Raw genomic sequence first — 23,774 nt, 5'->3', positions numbered from 1 at the left:
TTCTGTGTCATCCTTACTGGGCTGACCCTTTCCACTCTGCAGGCTGCCTTTGATTGCACATAAAAACAAGCAAAATGAAAAGCAAAAGCAAAAATGACCATTTTGCTCAATTGTCCCAAGCCTTGTAATTTTGAAAGACGAGAATGTTTTCCATGGAGATAGATGCAAGAGGCCGAACTATTTCCAGCTCATAATGCACACCCGTAAGTGCCAAAGACTATTTGTGGGGTACCCTTGGACTAGTGCCCTCACTGAGCCTGGGGACCTGGGGCGGCTTCTTTGATTAACACCTGAACCTGCCTCCACCAGCGGGTAAGAGACCAGTTAAACGTCCCGCTCTGGGGAAAGGGAAGTCCTCTCCCCTTGGCCGTGTAAGAGGATCCGAACATCCTTAGGGCCAGGAGTCTCCTAGCCTGGGCCCTACACAGGGCCCAGGGGATCCCTCTCCCGCAGGTGCTGGAAACCAGGATGGCAGCTGACAGAGGTGGGAAGGCAGAGGCAAAGGGGGCCTCGGGCAGCCAGGATGAAAGAACGTGGGTATTCAGAGGCCTCCAGCAAAGCAGCGCTGTGCACGTCACCCTGGCCCTGGCTGTTTCTCCCCGTCAGTACGTGGCCCTGACGCTGCCCTTCTGCCTATGGTAACTTTATTTTCCCCTTTTAGGCTGCTCTCCCCGACCATGTTAACCTAATTTCATCGGGGTAAACAAGTTAGGGAAGTAAAAGGAAGCGGCACATAGGAAAATTTCCTTGCAGTCCGGAGCATCAAGGTCCCCAGGGGAATGAGTTAAGGGGCTTCTCTGCTGGCACAGAGGAAAAGCCATTTTGCTGCAAAAGACACTCCCAGGTGTCCTAAGCTGGCAGATTCCCGGCTAGGGAGAAACGGAGGCAGGGAGAGGAAGGTGGAGGGCTCTCTGCAGGAAGCCGGCTTTCTGGCCTCTGGCTGGGCGATCTAGTGGCAGGGAGTGCTATTTAAAATATTTAACCGGCGGGCCTGACCAATCAGAGCCCGGCTTCCAGCGCCGGCTCCGGGAGGCCCTCTGCTGGTCCGTAGGTTCCAATTCGGCTGCAGCGGGGGTGGGGCAGCCAGGGGAGGGGCCGGGGCCGTGGCCGTGGCTGTTTACCACCCGGTGCGGAATCGTTCCCACGTGAACACGTGGTGTGGCTGCCGCAGTTCACAGCGGCTGGACGCCGTCCCGGTGGGGGTGGGGTAAGAGCCGGTGGTCCCGGGCGCCTCCCCCGCCGCCTGGCGCTGCCCCGAAGTGCCAGTGCCGAATCGCGGCTGGCACCGGTGGCCTCTTCCAGCCTGGCAGAATCGCGCACGTTCGTTCTCCCTCCTGCCGAGGCAGGCGGTGCCCGAGCGTCCCGCGGGCGCGGCCAGGCGCCCCTCTGCCCGAAGGAGCTCCCGTCTGACCTCGGAAGCGGAGGCACGTCTTGCTTCACCAGCAGGAACCCCTCTCCGGCCTTCTCCCCCTCGCCTTCCCGGGTGACGAGCAGCTGCAACGAGCCGGCGGACCGGATGCCTCAGCCCGGGAATCCGGGGCTCTTCCTGCGTAAAGAGGAGGGGCCTGGGCTTCCAGAACCACTGACAGATGTCTGTGGGAAAGGGCTTCCACACCTGCCAAACCGCCAGCTTCCTTTCTCATTCTCGAGGGCTCGAGGTAACACGAGCTTGTGAAAAATGTGTCGTGTGCGCCGCGGTTTCCACTTTCACCCAAGGCCAGCCAGCTCGTCTCCCGAGCGTGAAAAATCAGGTGGCTGAGTTTCCTAAGGCGGGAGGCGAGTGGTGGCCTGTGAAACCAGGTGCGCGTCCCCCTTCCCCCCCGCCATCCCCCCAGGCGCCTTGCAAACCAGACCAGCCTGGACCACGCACGAGAGGGGGGCCGGAGTAGACCCTTAGATCCTTGGCCCTGAGAGGGAGACCTTAAAGATCCCTTTTTGATTTTTCCCAGTCTGAAAACTTGTGCCAGGGGAAGGCTTGAAATGGAGAGCTTCATCTCATTCCTTTGATTTCTACACATAGTACTTTCACTTTCAGCCCATGTATAAAGAGTTTTAAAATTCGTATGTTTACGAGGCGCATGAAGAAATCACAACACAGTAGTCTCCCCCCCCCCGCCTTACCCATTCTTCTCTCCATTTATTGATTCCCGGAGCCAACAGCTGTCTATGATTTTAGTTGTCCAGGTATGCGCAGCGATCATTGCTGGATAATATGCTTATAAAGCTGCATCTTTGTTAATTTTAGAAATCACCCGCCGACTGGGGCACCTGGGTGGCTCAGCCAGTTAAGCGTCAGACGTCGCCCAGGTCAGGATCTCACATTCGTGAGTTCAGGCCCTGCGTTAGGCTCGCTGCGGTCAGCACAGAGCCCGCTGCGGATCCTCTGCCCCTCTCTCTCTGTCCGCCTCTCTCTGTGCCCCCCCCCCCCTTGTGCATTTTTCTCGCTCTCAAAATGAACAGATTAACTAAAAACACAAAACAAAACACAAAACCAGAAAGAAATCATCCGCTGACTTATTTCTGTGCAAGATGAGGTTTTAGCCCTTTCGTCCTCCCCCCGGACACAGGTACCCCAACTTCTCCGTCACTTCCCGACAGAGGTCCTGTATTTCTTCTCTTCCTAGATGCCATCCATTATACGATGGAGCATTATTTATGAGTCACTACAAAAGAACAAAAGTGCTTTCGATGACACTATGATCCAATACTTCAAAACCAAATTAATGTCTGTTTATTTATTTATTTTGAGAGAGAGAGAGTGCATGCCTGTGCATGGGGGAGGGGCAGAGAGAGAAGGGGGAGAGGGAATCCCAAGGGGGCTCCATGCTGTCATCATAGACCCCTACCTGGGGCTCCATCTCACAAACCATGAGATCGCGAGTGAGCCGAAACCGAGAGTCAGACGCTTCACCCACTGAACCACCCAGGAGCCCCTGATCCAATACTTTATCACGTTGGCTACAAGATGCAGTTTGCTTTTCAGGATGTTAGAATGTGAAAAATATGTGCATTGTAGAATCTCGTGAATTAGGGGACATCACAATGTCCGGCTAAATCACCGATCAGTATATACGTTATTTTAACTGTGTTAATATTGTTCACAGTGTACTATAATTACATTTCTACTCTTGCACGTCTTTTCCCCTTTGGAGCTAATAACTGCCTGCTCTATTTAACTGTGTAGTTTTGGGGGGGTATTTATGAGTAATTCATCCCCAGGCTCTCCCCAGTGTGGTGAACGCATTGGCAATCTCTCAGTTGCAATTCCTTCCCCGTGGGGACCCCCCCGCCCCCCGAGCTCTCTTCCTGCTCCAAACTCAGCGCCGGGTTCTCCTGGGCCTACGGCACTTGGCATCTCATAGTGTCCCTTCCACATCGTCCTGGGATTTCTCTTTTCTTCTTTTCTATGTTGGATCTCCTGTTCCCCGGAGCTCCTGTCTTCTTTCTTGGTCTGTTCTTTGTTTTGTTGGAGCACGTCTTCCTGAGAAAGGCCTGTGGCAGGTAAATGTTTGGAGACCTTGTAAATGTCTTTAGTCTACTGTGGCGCTCGATAGCTTGTCTGAATGTATTACTAGACCTTGGAAAGAATTTTTCTTCATGTGAGAGGCGTCCCTCCAATGTCTGGCGATATACTGCTGCCACTAAAGGGACGTGTGCGTGGGCGAAGCTTGTGGACCAGAGGGCTCCCCGTCCGTGACTCTGCAGTGATCTGGATGCTTCCCTGGGGGAATCCTGCTGGATTGGTCTCCGTAAGCCTTCTCCCTTGGACTGGTTGGCTTCCCCAGAACCGGATCATCTGTTCTTTTGCCTGTGGAGTATAAGCCTCATTGCCAGTGTCCTGGGAGCCAAGAGGGTGAAGGGGACTGTGGAATCTTACAATCTAAAATGCAGCCTGTCATTTAATCTCGTTTCGGTAGTGTGTCAGTCACATGCCAGCTCTCCGTTGTGCCCACGGTGCAGATGATCTCTGATTCAACCTTTTCTCCCAGGGCTGGGCAGGGGCAGTGGTCCGGCTGCACAGGTGCAGGAAAAACCGTGGGGAGTCTCAGTGCTCCTTCCACAAATTTCCGCCCACCTGCGCCCATGTTCGGCAACAGAGGGAACCAATTTCTGTTTCTTTCTGAGGTTCTGTGGTGTAGCTAGTTTGCTTCTTACAGGCTTCCTTTTCTGTGACCTTGGTTTTGGCTTTATCTTCTCTGCTAAATTAATTACCTCTTACTCGTCTGCTTTTTTAGTTTCCAAAAGATTGTTGCCATGTTTTGTTTGCTGTTGTTTTTGTGCCTGTCTTCTCCTTGTCCTTATGGGTCTAGACAGGGTGTGCTTCTAAGTGGTTGGCAACTGGCTTTTGGGGGGAGGGGGAGCCCTGATTTGTAGCAGTCCAGTTTCTGTGGTATAAATACTCCTACTGTGGCTAATTTCAAGCTACCAAAAGGACATCGCTGAACATGCAGATGGGAAGAAATGCAAAGTTGCATATCATTATATAATACAGATCTGCCTTGACGTTACAGTGGGGTTACAGCCTGGTAAACTAAGTTGAAAATGCATTTAATACACCTCACCTACTGGTCCTCACAGCATAGCTTAGCCTGCCTTAAATGTGCTCAGAACTCTTACATTAGCCTACAGTGGGCAAAATCGTTGAACACAAAGCCTGTTTTATAATAAACATTGAATATATAATGGAACTTACTGAATACCGTACAGAAAGTGAAAATCAGAACGGTTGTCTGGGGACCGAATGGTTGCCAGTGTATGGGTTGTTGGCTCTCGTGATCGCGGGGTTGACTGGGAGCTTCTTCTGCCCAACATCAGGAGAGAGGATTGTACTGCGTATCGCTAAGCCAGGAAAAGATCAAAATTCAAAATCTGAAGCCTGGCTTCTATCAAATGAGAATTGCGTTTACACCGTCATAGAATCAAGAAATCTTACACCGAAACGGTGTCAGTTGGGGACTATCTGTATTTCCGCCGTGTGGGCACAATAGCTGTGAACAGTAGACCTAAATGACCTCAACAGAGTAGATAATTATAAAATTACTATGAATAGTAAGTTCGGAGAGTTTGTTAGGTTTGTTTTTAATATAATTTAAAATATTTTAGGCATATGTAATTTAGTTTTTAAACTGGCTGTATTTCACAACCGGCTCAAAAAATTCCTACAAATTTCACAATCAGTTTTCACGAGCCACTAGCTGCTCTCCTGCACATAATTACCTTTCCTCATCTATTGGGGTTTTCCCCAAGTTTTATTGACATATGACTCGTATATTATTAACACAATGGTAATCCATGCAGGATTCACATGCAGAAGAAAGGATGACACTTCATTCGAAGGAAATGATGCTTGATTTGAGGGGCAAAAAGAAAAGTTAAGCTCAAATAAGGTGTGGGGAGGTCATCAGTCCCCACGGGTAGTACTCCGAGGGAAGCCATGTCAACACGATTAGGCATGAGGTCTTACTAGGACAAGGTAGTGAGTTGGCCAACCTTTCTGTTCTGATTTAGTTTCAGTTTTGAAGACCATTTAGTATATCTACATTTCTTTCTTCTTTTTTTTTTAGTGTTTATTTATTTCAGAGAGAGAGAGAGAGAGAGAATGACTGGGAGAGAGGCAGAGAGAGAGGGAGACACAGAATGGGAAGCAGGCTCCAGGCTCTGAGCTGTCAGCACAGAGCCTGATGCGGGGCTCGAACCCGTGAACCGCAAGATCATGACCTGAGCCAGAGTCGGACGCTTAACCGACCGAGCCACCCAGCCGCCCCAGTATATCTACATTTCTTAGCAGTTCTCTGAAGTGGTGCCAACCAACTTCTTATTCCAAACACGCATGACCACCAAGGGTCCGTGTGATAATGTCAGTGCTTGCACAGCACTTTCTTTAGCCCAGCCCAAAGCATTTTACCAACAGTGCCTCATTAAGTCCCACCACACCCTAGTGTGGGAGTAGAAGGGGAATAACACTATCCCGATTTTACAGATGGAAGAAACAGGCCTTGAAGCAAATCCACCGCTGCTGAAACTAGCTTTCCAGCCTGCGGATTCCGTGGGCTAGCTCTCCATGACAGGATTTAGGCACTAATTTGCGTCTGCTGCCTGTACCTAGCCAGGTAAGGGTACGGCTTTATTATCTGCAATATCAAGGAGTTCCTTTAAGTCCTAAACTATGCGATTCTGGTTTTGGCCTTTGTTGACCCTCCCACACCTTCCAGAATGCAGGGTTTTGTGTATGTGATTCAACAGAATTCCAGTCTGGCTGTAGGAATGCGGGAGCGTCGGCAAGAATGGAAGACCAGATAATTGTGGTTTGGTCTCCATGTTGAGCAGATCACAGAGCATTAACGATTGCCGAAATAGGCAATGGACTTTGTGAACCGTCACCACGTGCCCGGTACGGGCTTCAGGACTTGATATACACTGTCTCATTTAGCTTATTTCAACCTTCACAGCAACACTTTGTGGCTGGTGTTGACATTTTCCCCGTCTTACAGATGAGGGAAGTGAGGCTTAGGGAGACTACGTAAACACGGCTGGCCTCTTGGTTATAATGACTGGTGTAGACATCGATGTCACCCAACAGAGTCCCAACGCTGGACGTTCCTCGCAGGGCCTAGCCGAAGAACCGTCTCTTCTCTGGTTGCGGAGTCGTTCGACTGCGACCCAGTGAGGTGGACTCCCATGTTGTGTGAAGAAAAGCTCTCTGTAGGAGGAGAGAAGGCAGTCCTCTCACAGAAAAAGCGGAGACGAGGATGGGGAGAAAGAATTCGGAGGGCATTCAAATCCTTGCCTCCCAGTCCCCACCTTCCTTATCTAAGCCAATTTGGTTGAGTTCAGCTTTTGTCACTGGACCAGTGGGTGAGTTCTGGACAACATAGTGCTTACACATCTTGCTATCCATTTTTAATTTTTTTTTTTAACGTTTATTTTTATTTTTGAGACAGAGAGAGACAGAGCATGAATGGGGGAGGGGCAGAGAGAGAGGGAGACACAGAATCGGAAGCAGGCTCCAGGCTCTGAGCCATCAGCCCAGAGCCCGACGCGGGGCTCGAACTCACGGACCGCGAGATGGTGACCTGAGCTGAAGTCGGACGCTTAACTGACTGAGCCACCCAGGCGCCCCTAGCCTAATACATTCTAGTTCCATCCACGTTGTTGCAAATGGCAAGATTTCGTTCTTTTTGATTGCCGAGTAATATTCCATATACATCTTGCTATCCTGATGCTAGACATTACCATATTTACCAGCATAGGAGAGCCCACCACCGGGTCCCTTGGACTTACCCAGGTCTGTAAGCAGGTACATTCTCCCCATGATACAACTTTTCTTCCACTTCTTCTTTTTTTCCTTTTATGTACTTATTTATTTTTAAACTTGCATCCAAGTTAGTTAGCATGTAGTGCTATAATTATTTCAGGAGTAGATTCTAGTGATTCATCCCCTATAACACCCAGTGCTCACCCCAACAAGTTTCCCCCCTAATGCCCTTTACCCCTTTAGCCCATCTCCCCACCCACAACCCCTTCAGCAACCCTCAGTTTGTTCTCTGTATTTAAGAGTCTCTTCTGTTTTGTCCCCTGCCTTGTTTTAATATGATTTTTGCTTCCCTTCCCTTATGTTCATCTGTTTCGTATCTTAAATTCCTCATAGGAGTGAAGTCATGATATTTGTCTTTCTCTGGCTAATTTCACTTAGCATGATACCCTCTAGTTCCATCCATTACTTGCAAATGGCAAGATTTCATTCTGTCTGATTGCCGAGTAATATTCCATTGTATATATATACCACATCTTCTTTATCCATTCATCAGTTGATGGACGTTTGGGCTCTTTCCATACTTTGGCTATTGTTGATAGTGCCACTCTAAACATGGGGGTGCATGTGCCCCTTTGAAACAGCACACCTGTATCTCTTGGATAAATACCTAGTAGTACAGTTGCTGGGTCGTAGGGTAGTTCTACACCATACTGTTTTTTTTTTTTTTAATTTTTTTTTTTAATGCTTATTTATTTTTGAGAGAGACAGAATGCAAGTGGGTTAGAGGCAGAGAGAGAGGGAGACACAGATTCTGAAGCAGGCTCCAGGCTCCCAGCCATCAGCACAGAGCCCGATGTGGGGCTCGAACTCACAGAGCTGTGAGATCATGACCTGAGCCAAAGTCAGACGCTCAACCGACTGAGCCACCCAGGCGCCCCAACGCCATACTGGTTTTTTTTGGAGGAACTGCCATACTGTTTTCCAGAGTGGCTGCACCAGCTTGCATTCCCATCTACTTCCCCTTCTAAGCACGTTCTGTATCTCATCCATAAGATTCTTCTCTGTTTCTTCTTACTTGGCTCAAGCCTCCTAATGTGGACCTCTTAGAGTTGATATGCATTACTTAGTCTTCTGACCTCAAGAGGCAGAACAGCCCTGGTATTAACAGTACAAATGACATGATGGCAGTACCGGGCCCAGTAAGGGTCCCCAGACTGCACAATTTCACGGGTAGAAATCCTTTTTTTATTATGGGGTAGGGGTAGGGGAAAACAGAGTTGCTGACTTTTATTTTGCCAAACTGGGGCCAGTAAGCTTACATGAATCCTCCCATTGTTAATTCATTTATTTGTTAACAAGGCTAGTAAAGACTCTGCTGTAAGCCCTGAGGGTATACAACAAGCTTACATTCAAGTCACTGGAAGACTTTAAAGGGCCACACTAATTCTACTCTTCACTTTCCTTGATACCTTTGATTAGGGTCTAGAATTTAGGGGATGGTATAGGGAGATTGTCGGTCTTGTTGGCAATAATCTAAACGATGACGGAAGCAAGAAATGGAAAAGGAGGTGAAGAGGAAGCCAAGGCGGTAGTGGAAGGTGATGTAGGGCATTGATCAGAGCAAGACTCAGAGGAAATCAGCGGGAGTGGCACTCATACATGGGACCAGATGCAGAGGAAAAAAGCTTCTTGATGTGTATCGTGTTTGCATCTGAGCAAAATAGATTTATGAAAATCTCCTTGAAACTCCTGGCAAGGAAACCTGAAAAAGGTTCTGGTAAAGCAAAGCGTTAACAAAATGGAAATTAATTGTATGGTACCTGGTACCTCTAATCTAATGGCATTGGTAAGCTCTTTATTTACCGTATTGTCTGTTATTTTGTGTTAATAAAATTAAAAATTTACCTATTAGAAATGTTGCAGATACATTTGCAAGCCTGGTCCTCCAACCTCATTTCGTTTTGGCGGCTTTAGGTTCCGGGGCCCCCACTTCTCTTGCTGAGGGGTTTCAGCATTGTGGCATCTTGACTGGGGGATGCGGTAGGCCGCCTCCAAGATGGCGCCTCATGGTGCCTGCCTCCTGCTGATCTCAGCTGTCTATAGGTCTCTGGTAGAGGAGTTGAGTCACCTTCGCTTCCTTTGCTGAACTGGGGGTACTGGTGTTTTGAATGAGATCTAGAATGATATTTCCCTTACATTCATCATCATACACTTCTTTTTTTAAAGTTTATTTACTTAATTTGGCGGGGGGAGGGGCAGAGAGAGAGAATCCCCAGCAAACTCCACACTGTCAGAGCGGAGCCTGACATGGGGCTGGAGCCCACGGACTGTGAGATCATGACCTGAGCTGAAAGCAAGAGCTGGACACTCAACTGACTGAGCCATCCAGGCACCCCAGTCATCGTACACTTCTAATCCCTTGTCTGTTCCTTTGATATTTGCATGGATGGATGATAAAGCACACATAGAATCTAGAGGATGACGCAGACAGTTCTTTCTGTCCCTGTTCCAGCTGGGTGGAGTATGGAAAACATTTTTTGTGCACATGCAGGCTTTAGAAACTGGTCTAAATAAGAACCCCTCTCTCTCTCTCTCTCTCTCTCTTTTAATTACAAAAGCAGTAATATCTGTGGTGTAAAAAATAAAAAGGCAAAACCATTAGACACCCGTAATTTCACTATCTGGATATAAACACTATTAGCAACTGGAGCATTTCTACAACTATTTCTATCTGTGTTACACAAACAGGTAATATAATGAGTGCCGTTTTGCAAATTGTTTCTTAATTAAGTATAGTATGAGCCTGTGTTTATGCCGTTAGTGTATTATATCATCTACAATTATAATTTTATTTATTTATTAAATATATTTTTTTAAGATTTTATTTTTAAGTGATCCCTACACCCAATGTGGGGCTCGAACTTACAACCCCGAGATCAAGAGTTGCAGGCTCCACCGACTGAGCTGGCCAGGCACCTCTCACCTACAATTATAGTTTTAAATGGTTGCACAGTACCCCATTATGTGTCGTGCATTTTTAAGCCATTTCCTCATTCTTGGATATACGTTTATTTCCATTTTTGCTAATGAAAGAGATGCTATAAAGAAATGCTATAGATTCAGCGTGTAGCTAAATATTTGTACCTATCGTTGACTTTTCCCCTTTAAGATAAATTATTAAGGTGGAACGGTTAGATTAAGGCATCTGTACATTTTTAGAGCTTTTTCGACATATTGCCAAACTGCCTTCCAGAGAGGCTATACTGGTTGATACTCAGTGAAAGTTATTAGTGTGTCTATTTCCTTCTGCCCTTGCCGCCACGAGAATTTTTTTTTTTTTTTTTAAATCTTTCTGGCCTGTATTTGAACGGGAAACATAAGAATTCTTGAAGTGCAGCTTATAGTCACCAACTGGCCACAGCTGTGAGTGTCAGCAGCCTCCACTTTAACCCAGCGCCCACCAGGCGTGAGGGAAACGAAACGCTGAATCGAATCTGGCTCTGGCAGGTTGTGTTCCTAAGACGAGAAGAAGGTCGAAGCTCACGTGTTCAAGATGGAGGAACAAGGGTCAAACGTACAACAGGCAACCCCTGTGGTTTTGTAGTTATAGTTTTGGGAATTTAGCCTAAAGAAAATTCCCAGGAAGAGGAAAAAGCACATGTATGTGAAAAAAGTGTATTGTAGGGGCGCCTGGCTGGCTCAGTTGGTGGAGCGTGCGACTCTTGATCTTGGGGTTGTGGGTCCGAGCCCCACACTGGGTGTGAATATTACTTAAAAAATAAAATTTCAGGGCGCCTGGGTGGCTCAGTCGGTTAAGCGTCCGACTTCAGCTCAGGTCATGATCTCGCGGTTTGTGAGTTCGAGCCCCGCGTCGGGCTCTGGGCTGATGGCTCGGAACCTGGAGCCTGCTTCGGATTCTGTGTCTCCCTCTCTCTCTGCCCCTCCCCCGATCATGCTCTGTCTCTCTCTCTCTCAAAAATAAATAAAAATTAAAAAAAATTATCGTCACATTACTTATATTAGGGAAACAAACAACTTGACATAGGAGAAATGGTTTAAGAAATTGAGGTGTATCAACCTAATGGAATTGTCTGCAGTTGTTAAATTAGTAACTATCATGGTGACGTCCAAACATAGGAATATGTTCATGGTGTAATGTTAAGTGCAAAAAGGGGATAGAATTGTTCGCATTTGAGAACGATGTACCAGTTAAATCTGCGTGGACGAAGACTGGAAGAAAATACAAAAACTAAAGCCAGTGGTGGAAGAGAGGGACACCCCCAACTTTACATTTTTCTTCCAAGTCTTCCTTGTGCGATTACAGTGAAAAGCAACAGTTTTGAAAGAGGTGGGAAAGGGGTCATATAAAGAGGCAAATAAATGTGCTTGAGGGACAGCCGCGGAAAATGCTCGGTCAGCCCCGGCTAGTTACGGAGGGAGGCGTTGTGGAAGATTGGGAAGAACGAGGCACTGGAGGCAAATAGAGCTGGGCTTGAAGCCAGCCTCCACTTCATACCAGAAGTATGAGCCGAGGCAAGTTATTTGACTTCCTGCAGTTTAGTTTACATAGCTGTAAAAATGGATGAAAAATGCGTGTCTGTGCAGTTGTTGGGGGAGGGGAGCACACATGCTCCGCGGCAGGTACATGGTCGGTGCCCAACCGGTGGGGGGGTGGGGATCGTAGAAGCGATGCTGCTCTTTTTCTGTATTTATCCTTTCATCATTATTGATCCTGCAATAGCGAGAAGCACATTCAGCCAAGAGAAGTGATTTGCAAGTGTGCTGCTTACGAACGTAAGCCACCTAGTTCTGTCCGGGACAGAAGCGGGGTGAGTGAACGAAGATTCTTTTCTCGGCTGGATCGTTATTGAACGGGCTTAGCGGGGTCTCTGCCGCTTCTCTGTTAAGCAACTTATCTGGACGCCTGGATTGATAATGACACGGCATAAATGGTATCACAGCGGCAAAGCTTGCGCTGTGCATATGGCAGAGATAAGATTGGACGGCAAAAGGTGACAGCCAGAAAACATTTTTGGGGAACAGAAGATCTTACATAATTATCTATCTCCATGTTATTTTTAAAACACCAGTTAAATACAGTGTAATTGGGGGCGAAAAGTCAGTGTTGGCTCTTGGTAATCCAGTGATTTGAAATCAGCCCAGGAAGAGCAAACCGCACTGAATTTTGCCCTCTGTGACCTCTACACAACTTGCCAATTGCCTATGGATTTCCAGATTCTCTAGCACTAGGGAAAACTCAGAAGGTGGAGAGAAAATGCCCTGACTTACAGATCCTGAGAGACTCAGTGGCCACTCGGCACAGAGAAACTTTCGACCTAAAAAGGCTGTCTGTGTCTTCTCAGGGACTTGAGGCAATTTCTCAAGGGCACCCATCCCTTTTATAGGGAAAAGTACATCAGCACCTTGTTTGTACCCGGTCCTTTCTGACAAATTCTTTGTCATATGGAGAAGCTTTTTGCTTTGTCCTCTTCAAAAATCTTTTAGCATCAGAGCAGCTCTAATAGCTGGACTTATTTCAGCATTAAAATGCAGGCTCGGTGACCCTCTTCTGCAGGCAGATGTAATTTCAAAGGAAACCCCTTTTGCTGGGTATTCGGTGTTGCCCGGGGATTTGGGGAGTTAATCTCCCCTGTCTCTGTTGTCAGAGAAAAGGAAAGAAGGGTAGCTCTTTCTAAACGCTGATCCCCGTGGGCATCTGTCTCCTTTTGTACCCCGGAATTGTGGGAGACGGAGGAAACTCCCAAGTGGCTATCCCACCTAGCTTCTTGAGGCAGGCTGGACTCTCCTTAAAACCTCCAAAACAGAGGCTTGTGGGTCATAGTTTTAAAGCTCTCAGGTATAGGCATCCTGCAGCCTCTCTTGTTAACTGGTATCAGTGCTTAGCCTTCTTTCATTTGAATAATTAAAAAAATTTTTTAATGTCTATTCATTTTTGAGAGACAGAAAGAGACAGAGTGTGAGCAAGGGAGGGGCAGAGAGAGAGGGAGACACAGAATCCAAAGCAGGCTCTGGGCTCTGAGCTGTTCAGCACAGAGCCTGACGCGGGGCTCAAACCCACGGACCGTGAGATCATGACCTGAGCTGAGGTCAGACACTTAACCAACTGAGCCACCCAGGCGCCCCTGAATACACACACACACACACACACACACACACACACACACACACGTGTGTTATATACACACACACATATATATATATTTTTTTTTTTTTTTTTTTGAGAGAGAGAGATAGAGCATGAGCGGAGGGGGGTAGAGAGAGAGGGAGACACAGAATCCGAAGTAGGCTCCAGGCTCTGAGCCGTCAGCACAGAGCCCGACGTGGAGCTCGAACCCATGGACCGTGGGATCATGACCTGAGCTGAAGCCGGACGCTTAACTGACTGAACCACCCAGGAGCCCCCCTGAATATATTTTTTAAATGACACCAACAATAGTAGAAATTTAGAAACAAATACTCCAAAAACCCATACAAGAAGCTCCCCGTGCCGATAAGTCACTTGTAACCATGTTGGTACATTTTCGGTTTACTTCAGAGAGAGCTGGAGTTAGGGAGACACCATTTTATAAAAATACAGTAGTTTTGAGATCGACTCCTCTCGGGGCAGGGGCTGTATCACAGAGGGTCCTGCCTTCAGAAACCCCAGCTAGGAAGCAGGCCCAGGCTTATGTTCCTGTGTGTTTCCAGCTTCCAGAAGAAAACACCACACAGCCCTCTCACCACACTTCGCTCCACCCAGGATGGGCTTGAAGGCCACAGTTCATCAGCTGTGTCCACTGGGGAGTCCCATGTCACTGTCCCCCCTTCTGGCAGGTCCCCACCGTGTCTGCGCGTGCTTCCCCTGGATTCAGGGTTGGCAAACTACGGACAAGAGGCCAAACTTGGCCCGCTCCGTTTTTGTATGGCTTGTGAGCTACAAATTTTTGGTTGTTTTTTTTTTTTTTTTAAACTTTTTAAGTGGTTTAAAAAAATGAGAAGCTGTGAAAATCAGATGAGTTTCAAATTCAAGTGCCCATAAATAGCTTTATCGGAACACAGCCTCGCTCATTGATGTATGTCTCATTCGTTACCGTCTATGGCCGTTTTCATGCTACGGCGGTCGCGTGGAGTGTTTGTGACAGACACTGTAAGGCCAGCAAGTCCTACAATGTTTACCATCTGGCCCTTCACAGAGAAAGTCTCCCGACCTCTGTCTCCTAGAGCCTCCCAGCATCTCCTTTCCCCACAGGGAGGGCGCAGTGATCTTTAGGAGGTGAAATAATTAGGTCTTGTTGTTTTTCAGCCGTGAGATCAAATTCTGATTCTGGAGAATTAGAAGCAACAGGACACGGGACGCAGGCATCCAGGACAAGTCCTGTATTTGGGCCGCGTTTGGTGCTACGTATGCAGATGGGAAAGACCGGAGAAGGGACAGATTCGGGCGGGAGAGAGAAGACTCCAGAGTCCACTTCACATGAACCAAGTTTGTGATTTAAAAAACATTTTCTTTCCAGTTTACTTATTTATTTTGAGTGGAGGGAGGCGCAGAGAGAGAGGGAGAGAGAATCCCATGCAGGCTCCGCACTGCTTGCGCGGAGCCCGACGCGGGGCTCGGACTCACGAACCGTGAGATCGTGCCCTGAGCCGAAATCGAGAGTTGGATGCTGAGCTGACTGAGCCACCCAGGTGCCCCGAGTCTGTGATTTTTTGAAGGGACAAGTAGACGGCTGGTCACCCGGGTCTGGGATGGAAGGACTGAGTTGTGAGTCATCGGCAGATGGGTGGTATGGAAAGCCTTGGTAGTGGGTGACGTCACCCAAGGAGGGAGTATAGACGGAAAGAGAAGACGTCTAAGGGCTTGTAAAGGCTCTTCAACATGTAGAAGCCAGGTAGAAGAAGAAGACCCCACGAGGGCAAGATTCTGGATACAGTGCCTGGCACACACTATGTGCTCAGTAAATTTTTTATTGACTGTATAAGTGAACTCAGATTCCAATTAACTAGAACCTTCCACTTTTAACATACATCACAGCACTCTAACATCCCACCTGTCAATCATTTCTCCCTGTCTCTCTTTCTCATCCTGCCTCTCCTTCTCTTCTGCCTTCTTGCCCTCTTCTCTCACCATCAGGGGCACCCAGGCACCCCTACCATACTTGAACATTGCTTACCTGCCTACAGCTCTGGGTGAAACTCGTTGATGATCCTGCGAACTAGTCAATACATATCCTTCTTTTTTGTCTCTTCAGTTTGTTTCAAAATGTGCTAGTGACACTTGTTCCTATGGAACCTCGCCCGCATCATGAACTATTTCTTAAGTCAGTTAATGCTATTTTGACTTCTATTCCTACCCTCTTACAACCTGGTGTCATCTGTGATTTAATTAGGAAGTTCTCAGTTACATCACTGGGGTAAAGATAGAGATGTTCAGCACCGGCTCCAGCTCTGACAAGAGTGAGATCATGCGGGATACTTCCGGGTTGAGGCTGAGTCATCGATAAGCCACATTTTGAGTGATATTATTCAGCTCTCGGTACCTGCCCCTTAGAAATAAGTCTTTCTTTTCTTTCTTTCTTTCTTTCTTTCTTTCTTTCTTTCTTTCTTTCTTTCTTTCCTTCTTTTTCTTTCTTTCTTTCTTTCTTTCTTTCTTTCTTTCTTTCTTTCTTTCTTTCTTAATAGTTATTTATTTTTCAGAGAGAGAGGGAGAGAGAGCGAGGAGGGGAGGGGCAGAGAGAGGGGGACAGAGGATCCGAAGTGGACTCTGTGCTGACAGTAGAGAGCCCGATGCGGGGTTGGAACTCACGAACTATGAGATCATGGCCTGAGCTGGCGTTGCACGCTTAACTGACTGAGCCACCTAGGCACTCCTCTCTTCTTTCTTTCTATCTCGCCGATGAAAAGTCACTGGCAGTGGAATCTGAGGTCATACTCCACCACGGAGAGATTGTATCTCTCGCTCATTCCTTATCTGCATGGCCTATCTATTTATCAAAGAAAATTAAATCGGTCTGCCGAGATTCGATCTTCAAATACCATTGAGGTGAGTGCAAATTGATTGTGTGCTGTTGCGGGACTCATTTTCTACTTGTGGGAAGGACTTGTGCCGTGGCTTGCTAGGGAGCTGTGTAGGACAGGGCAAGCAAAATCAGAGAGATCTAACAAGACTTGAGGCCATGCTTTGCACCAGGTAGAATGCCAGGTGCTTTGCGAGGATTTGCTTGCTTATTATTCACAACAGCTCAGAGAGGTTGGTATGATAATTCTTGTTTTCCACATAAGGAAACTGAGGCCCAGGAGGCAGAGTATCTTGTACAAAGCCATACAGCTGGTTGGTGGCAGAGGTGGCACGTGAACTCCAGTCATTCCTGTGGACCCCCAGCAGTTATAAATGGGTGATACCTTGGACAATAGTGCATTCTGGGAAAGACTTTTAAACTCCTCAGGCTTCAGATGTTACCTGGGTACAAATGACTGCAAAATTTGTAACTCTGCCTTCTGAGATCCAGTTCCCATCTCCACCTGCCTCCTGGATGCTTCCACCTGGACATGATGCCAAGAACTATGGCTCAGCACGGAAACTCGAACAATCACCATCCCTTGGGGACCCAGGGCCCCTCCCCCTCTCATCGCTGTCCTGTGTTTCTCAGGTAGCATCACATTTTTTCAGCCTTCTCAAGATCTGAGTTATGTTAAGCCCCTCCCTGGAGATTCTTGCTCTAAAATAGTTTTTGCCTCATTTCTCATTTTCCGTCTCCACCACCCTTTTAGCCTTTGTTGCCTCGGGCTTAGATTATTGCAACAGCGAAATACCTCTTTTATTAGCTGTCACGGCTTAGACACTACCTACTCAAGGCAGTTCCTTAAAAGTCAATTTTGGGGGCGCTTGGGTGGCCCTGTCGGTTGAGCGTCCAACTTCAGCTCAGGTCATGATCTCACAGTCCGTGAGTTCGAGCCCCGCATCGGGCTCTGTGCTGACAGCTCGGAGCCTGGAGCCTGCTTCACATTCTGTGTCTCCCTCTCTCTCTGTCCCTCCCCCATTCATGCTCTGTCTCTCTCTGGATCAAAAACAAATAAACATTTTTTAAAAAAATTTAAAAAAAAAGTCAATTTTGTCCACATATTGAAATTACCTGGGAATGTAAAAAGTACTAAGAACTATCCAGAGTTTGGGGTCTCACCTTTCCAGCATTACAGCGGCCTCATCAGGATTATTTGTATCTCTGAGACCAGCGATGTTGTCCTAAGGCTCTGAGGATCGGATGTAGTCTCCAGGAAGGGTAACTCTAGCCCTACTCCTGTCTAAACTTTGGCCCGACACACACAGCAGAGAAGGCGGCACAGGACAGTTTGTGACAAGAAGCCCGGGTGGGCTGGTGGACGCCAACTTGTAACCAGGACTATGGAGCAGTCGTCGTCCCACAATATTCCACATCAGCCGGAGAAAATCTGTGTTTGGGTTAAAGTTCTTCCCTGACCGTCCCCACTGATGGCTGTCTTCCCCTCGGTACTCCCGGGGGACCTCTAGACAAGTCATTTGTACCACCTTGTGAACCTCTTTTGTTGTTATTTTCATGCATTTACAACACCCACGCTATGAACTCCTTTAGGACGAGGCTTACACTTTGTCTTTTGTCTGGGGTGTTTCCAGGCCTAATAATTCTAATGGTTCAGCACCTTTGGGAGCCTGCCGGGGAAACTGTGGAGTGGGCCTGGGGTAAAGATAAGGAAGCATCTCGCAACTTGTACACAACACCTGCATATAGTCACGGCCTTCTGACACAAGTATACTCCTAGGAAGAATTATTGTCCACAAAGCAAAACCTGACTCTGTTCAAGCTTCTGGCTCTAACTACCAGTTTACGGGAAGGAAGGAGATAGGGGAACATGCTAAATGATACCACAGGAATGCAACTCGCAAGATCCAGACTGCGGGAAACCCTGTGGGACACAACGACCCAGTTTCTTCAACAAATCAATTGCAAGGAAAAGCAACAATGTGGAGGGCAACCCTACATATTAAAAGAGACTTAAACACTATAATCACCCATTGAAATATATGTTTCATTTGCTTCCTTATTCAAACAAACTATAAAAAAATATTTCAGACAATTAGAGAAATTTGACTTGGTTAGGGAATTATCGTTCCAGGTATGCTAATGATGTTGTGGTTCTGTTTTTTGAAAGGGTCTTTATTTTTATGGGGAGCTTGGATGGCTCAGTTAGTTAAGTGTCCAACTTTGGCTCAGATCATGATCTCATGGCTCGTGAGTTTGAGCCCTGCATTAGACTCTGTGCTGACAGCCCTGAGCCTTCTTTGGATTCTCTGTCTCCCTCTGTCTCTGCCCCTCTCCTATGTGCTCTCTCACTCTCAAAAATAAATAAGAAAGAAAGAAAGAAAGAAAGAAAGAAAGAAAGAAAGAAAGAATGAATAATAATAAAATAAATAAATAAACTTTTTTTTAAAAGAAAGGGTCTTTATCTTTTAGAGATGCATACTGAAATATTTTAGAGAAAAATGATACTAGATGTTTGCTTTGGGATAACAGTATGTGTGGAGGGGAGTGGACAGAGTAGAGGCTAAGACTCACCAAGGACTGTCAGCCATGGAAGCTGGATAGGTGCAGAGAAGGTCCTTGTCTAATCTCTTTTTTGCTTATGTTTAAAATGTTCATAATAAAAAGGTGGGGGGGGGGGACTAGAAGAAGGGAAAATCACTGGCCAGCCAAACGTAACCCATGACAGACAGAGAAGGGTTTACCATGGATCCGCTGAAGTTCAAGCATCAGGACCTCTCACTACATAGGCCTCTTCCAAGAGAATGTTATATTCATGATTTTTCTTACAAAGTGCTCCCCAAATCGTAAAAGTTTCAGGCATCGCAAAAGTTAGACCTACCCCTAATGGCAGGCAGCCGGCTGACTCTCATTTTAGGCATTTCGTAAGTGCTCACCAATATGCTTTTTAAAAACACTTAATGAAGATTTTCAAACGTACACAAAGTAGGCACAACATATAATGAAGCTCATGTTCCCTCCCCCAGTTCAAGTTATGAATGTTGTACTATATTTGCTTCATATTTTCCTATCTCTCTCCTCCTCCTCCTTTTTTACCCTTGAATAGTTCTGCATGTTTCTTCATTTTCTTTCATAACCACAATATCATTATCACATCCAGCAAAATTAACGATACTTCTTCCACATTATCTAAGACACAACCAATTTCCCCAGTTGTCTCAGAATGACTGGATCTTCAGCAAAGATCTCTAATCAATGTCAGAGAGAGGACATCAGAGCCATTCATGAACTGTGTGCCTTTTTGTGTTGAATGTTAAAGTCACATTTTCCCACCATCGCAGGTGGCACGGTATGGAAATATTGACCGAGCCTGCCCTTTTTTGTAAAATCTGGTTGTGCTTGTACAGTCAAAATCATTGTATTTAACGATGGCCACTGAGGGTGAGTGGACAAGATATCAGCATGTTAGCTAGAAGAGCTTATTTAAAATATGAATAAAACAACCTCTGTATTTGCAATGTGCTCCTTGTTTCTACAGATAATAGCCAGCATTCTGCCTTTAGCCGTGACCTTTATTTTTCCCCTTGCCGCTCTGTAATTGTTTCGTGTGTGCTTTGCATCCTATTGTTATGGACCAAACTGTGTCTCACCAAATTCGTACTTTGAAGTCCTGAACCCAAACACGACTCGAGGGGGAGATGGGGCCTTGGAGGTAATTAAGGACATAGGGATGGAGACCTAATTTGATAGGACAAGTGTCCTTATAAAAAGCAGAAGAAATATTAGCAATCCTCACTCCTTCCCCCTTCCCCTGCACAGGGGAAAGGCCGTGGGAGAACACATGGGGAAGACAGCCAGCTACAAGCCAACAAGTGAGCTCTCACCGGACCCCAACACTTCTGGCACTTGATCTTGGACTTCTCGGCCTCCAGAACTGTGAGAAAATAAATGTCTATTGTGTAAGACTCCCAGTCTATGGTTTGTTTTTTTTTTTAATTTTTTTTTTTTAACGTTTACTTATTTTTGAGACAGAGAGAGACAGAGCGTGAACGGGGGAGGGTCAGAGAGAGGGAGATATAGAATCCGAAACAGGCTCCAGGCTCTGAGCTGTCAGCACAGAGCCTGACTCGGGGCTCGAACTCACGGACCGTGAGATCATGACCTGAGCCGAAGTCGGCCTCTTAACCGACTGAGCCACCCAGGCTCCCCCAGTCTATGGTTTTTTGGATACGGTAGCCTGATAAGACCAATGTACTATGTAGACTATACTATGTAGAATAGAATGCACGACATACAGTGTGCTAAGCATAGTTCATTTTAATAGTTTACCAGGCATAACAAGGTTAAGGACCAATAAATTGCAGGCGGGTGCATGAGTGCACACCCCCACCCCCCACACGTCCTCAGATAAAGGGCAATGAGGAAGAGGGAGGGGAAATACTCATCAGATTTGAAATGAGTGGGTCTTTAGGGACCTTATTAAGAACACGGCTTCTGTGGCACACACAGATAAAGTACACCCTGGGAATTAGCTAGAAGTGAATTGACTTGTACTTGGACACTTTAGGAGGTCGTATTAGAAGGGGAGGAACATGTAGGGTCAATGTCAATTCTGGGCGGTATGTGCCTGTTTTAAGGGGAGTGAATAAATGCATAGGGAGCAATAAATGAGAGATACTAGATGTGGAAAGAATGTCGTGAAATCATCTGGCCTGATGGTTGAAGGTGGGAATGAACACTGTGAAGAAGACAGTCACTGAGTTCAGAGTAGAGAAGGGGGCTGTCCCCCAGGATGGGTGCAATCCTGGTCCTTCAGAGAAAGGTGTAAGGCAAGGTCATGATTTTCGAGGTGGATGAAATTCACGTGACAGTGGTAGTGGTGGTGGGGAGCACTCATATGACTTTAATCATTTCCAAAGATGAGTTCGGTGAAGAAGTGGCTGGAATGTAGGAGGAGGTGACTGTGTGCAGTGAGAGTTGGAATGAAAGAGGGGACGAGTCTTCCTGACTTCTTTGACTAGGACGACAAATTTACGCTCCAAACGGGGAACAACAGGCGTAACCCTGGCAAGTTGGGAAAAAGGCACCTGCCACGGAGCCTCGGTTTTCTGGTTGGAGATGTAAGGGTTCTCCAACTGTATGCAGCGTGGAGGGGCAATTGTCCTCTCCCTTTCAGAAGCCACGGAGGAAATGTGCGCTTCTCAGGGCTGCTGTGGGAGCAGGGAGCAAGTTCCCCTTTGAAACGGAAGAAGCAGGAGAGACCCTTGCCCTTGGACAACATTAGTGATTCTGGCAGCTGAGGCTGAGTTTGATTCTCTTCTTTGTGATACAGGATCTGAGAGAGAAGCGTTAGTGTATGGGCTCCTCGAACAAAGGAATTATCTCTCCCCCAGCTGGTGCCAGCAAAATAACTCCCTAAAAAGTGGGGCAAAATACTTGCCCCAGAGCCCCTAAGTTTGGAAATTAACAGCGTATCAAGCAATCCTTAATTTCTTGAACTGTTCTTTTAAAAAATCTCCTGAGTTTAGAATCGATTCCCCTTGTTTACAAATTAGACTTCAGAAAAGTGTGGAGGAAGAATTTTTGCTACTGCTATTCAAGAAGTTCACACGTGACTGTCAAGAATTTTGAAGGGACCAAGATCTTACACTACATCACACTTAAAAGTTAGCCTGCTACAGTCTCACCAGTATCCACTGGTGAAGACAAGAGTCTGCTGGGTCAGAGGACAGTTTATTACTCGCGGCCAGACCGGGGGACAGACCATCAGCCTTGTTCTTTATACTGATTCCCCAAACCTCAATTTCCAGAGAACAATGCAAAGAGGGCTGGATTATACCTGCATATGCAGTGGGTTGCATTTCAGGAGAGGAATCCTGAGGTTCAGAAGCCCGAATCTTTTATAAAGGGCAGTAAGCATATGCGCCCTTTGCTTCAGAGGTAGACATTATCTCTATCTTCCAAGGATACAAGCAAGCCTGCGTTTTGCTCCAGAAGGAGACACTGTCTCTTTTCCTCAAGGCTGGCCATTACATAAACGTCCCTCAAAAGAAAGTCCAGAATAAGGGGTGGTTAGTTTTTCTACACAAGATGTGCAGAAATTTGAAAAATCTATGCAGGGTGGTAGCCGTACAGCAATAGATTCTTTTTAAAAAATGTTTATTTTTGAGAGAAAGAGAGTGGGGGAGGGGCAGAGAGAGGGAGAGAGAGAATCCTGAGCAGGCTCCGCGCCATAAACGCAGAGTCCGACGTGGGGCTCGAACTCATGAACCGTGAAATCATGACCTGAGCCGAGATCAAGAGTTGGACGCTTAAATGAGCCACCCAGGCACCCTGAAGAGTTTTCTTAATACCTTGTCATTAGTGATGTCCTTGGACCAGAGAAACTTCTTAAACGCTATGGGAGGTCGCTCTACACCATTGCCTCTGCTTTAATTGTTTCTAACCTTGGTATCACAATTCCCTGTGGCTTAAAAATCTTTTTTCATGCATCTGTCCAGATAACTACCTGCCAGCACCTCTTCCCCACCCACTGGACTCAGTGCTGTCTTCTTTCTTTCTACTCCCAGGCTTTTAGATTCTGGCCATCCTGGGTTTCACCTCATTGGCTTTTGCCTACAAGATCTATACAAAGAAGACAAAATAACTCCACTCCTGAAAGGTATGGCCATTGTCTCATCGCATAAAGCTAGGAGGAATCTGAAAAGCTATCTAACCCTACCTGCTCATTTTACAGATGTTAGGGGGTGGGGGTCTGTGGTCAAATGAATACAGGAAATACTAAGTTAAAAAAAGTCTAACAGGTGCAACTACTTTGGAGAACTGTTTGGCAGTTTTTATAAAGTTAAATGTGTCTGCCCTCTGGCCTAACAATTCCTCTCTTAAGGATTTACCCAAGAAAAATGAAAACATATGGCCCCAAACATTCTTGCACAAGAATGTTCATACCTGCCCTATTCATGACGGTCAAAACTTGGAGACAACCCAAATGTCCATTGAAAGGAGAATGGACAAACAAATCATGAATGAATGAACTACTGATACCCACAACAGCATTGATGAAACTCAAAAATCTCATACTGAGCAAAAGAAGTCAGGTCCTACCCCCCAAAATCTATGCAACATGATTTGGGTTTTTTTTTTTTTTTTTTTACGTCTAAGAAGTATATGGACTTTAGGGGCGCCTGGGTGGCGCAGTCGGTTAAGCGTCCGACTTCAGCCAGGTCACGATCTCGCGGTCCGTGAGTTCGAGCCCCGCGTCAGGCTCTGGGCTGATGGTTCGGAGCCTGGAGCCTGTTTCCGATTCTGTGTCTCCCTCTCTCTCTGCCCCTCCCCCGTTCATGCTCTGTCTCTCTCTGTCCCAAAAATAAATAAAAAATGTTGAAAAAAAAAAAAATTAAAAAAAGAAGTATATGGACTTTAGTGATGAGAAGTCAGATACTGGCTGTTGCTGAACAGGGACAGGGGATTTACAGAAATGGGGACATTTTCTGGGGTGATGGAAA

The 23,774-nt window shown here is 46.5% G+C and overlaps 1 long non-coding RNA gene across 2 annotated transcripts; it reads left to right on the top strand.

Annotated features, from left to right (window-relative positions):
- The first annotated feature begins 1,170 nt into the window (after window positions 1-1,170).
- LOC122223268 lies at window positions 1,171-20,198 on the top strand. Of its 2 annotated transcripts, none has more exons than XR_006204247.1 (3): window positions 1,171-1,658; window positions 14,559-14,738; window positions 20,089-20,198. It is a non-coding gene; the product is annotated as an uncharacterized LOC122223268 (long non-coding RNA). The 2 variants fall into 2 exon arrangements; XR_006204201.1 differs by lacking the exon at window positions 20,089-20,198 and adding an exon at window positions 16,157-17,187.
- Window positions 20,199-23,774: the final 3,576 nt, after the last annotated feature.

Source organism: Panthera leo, chromosome A1 (assembly GCF_018350215.1).
Source record: "Panthera leo isolate Ple1 chromosome A1, P.leo_Ple1_pat1.1, whole genome shotgun sequence".
Taxonomy (NCBI): domain Eukaryota; kingdom Metazoa; phylum Chordata; class Mammalia; order Carnivora; family Felidae; genus Panthera; species Panthera leo.
The sequence above is the reverse complement of the archived record's forward strand: the minus strand, read 5'-3'. Positions and strand labels throughout refer to the sequence as shown.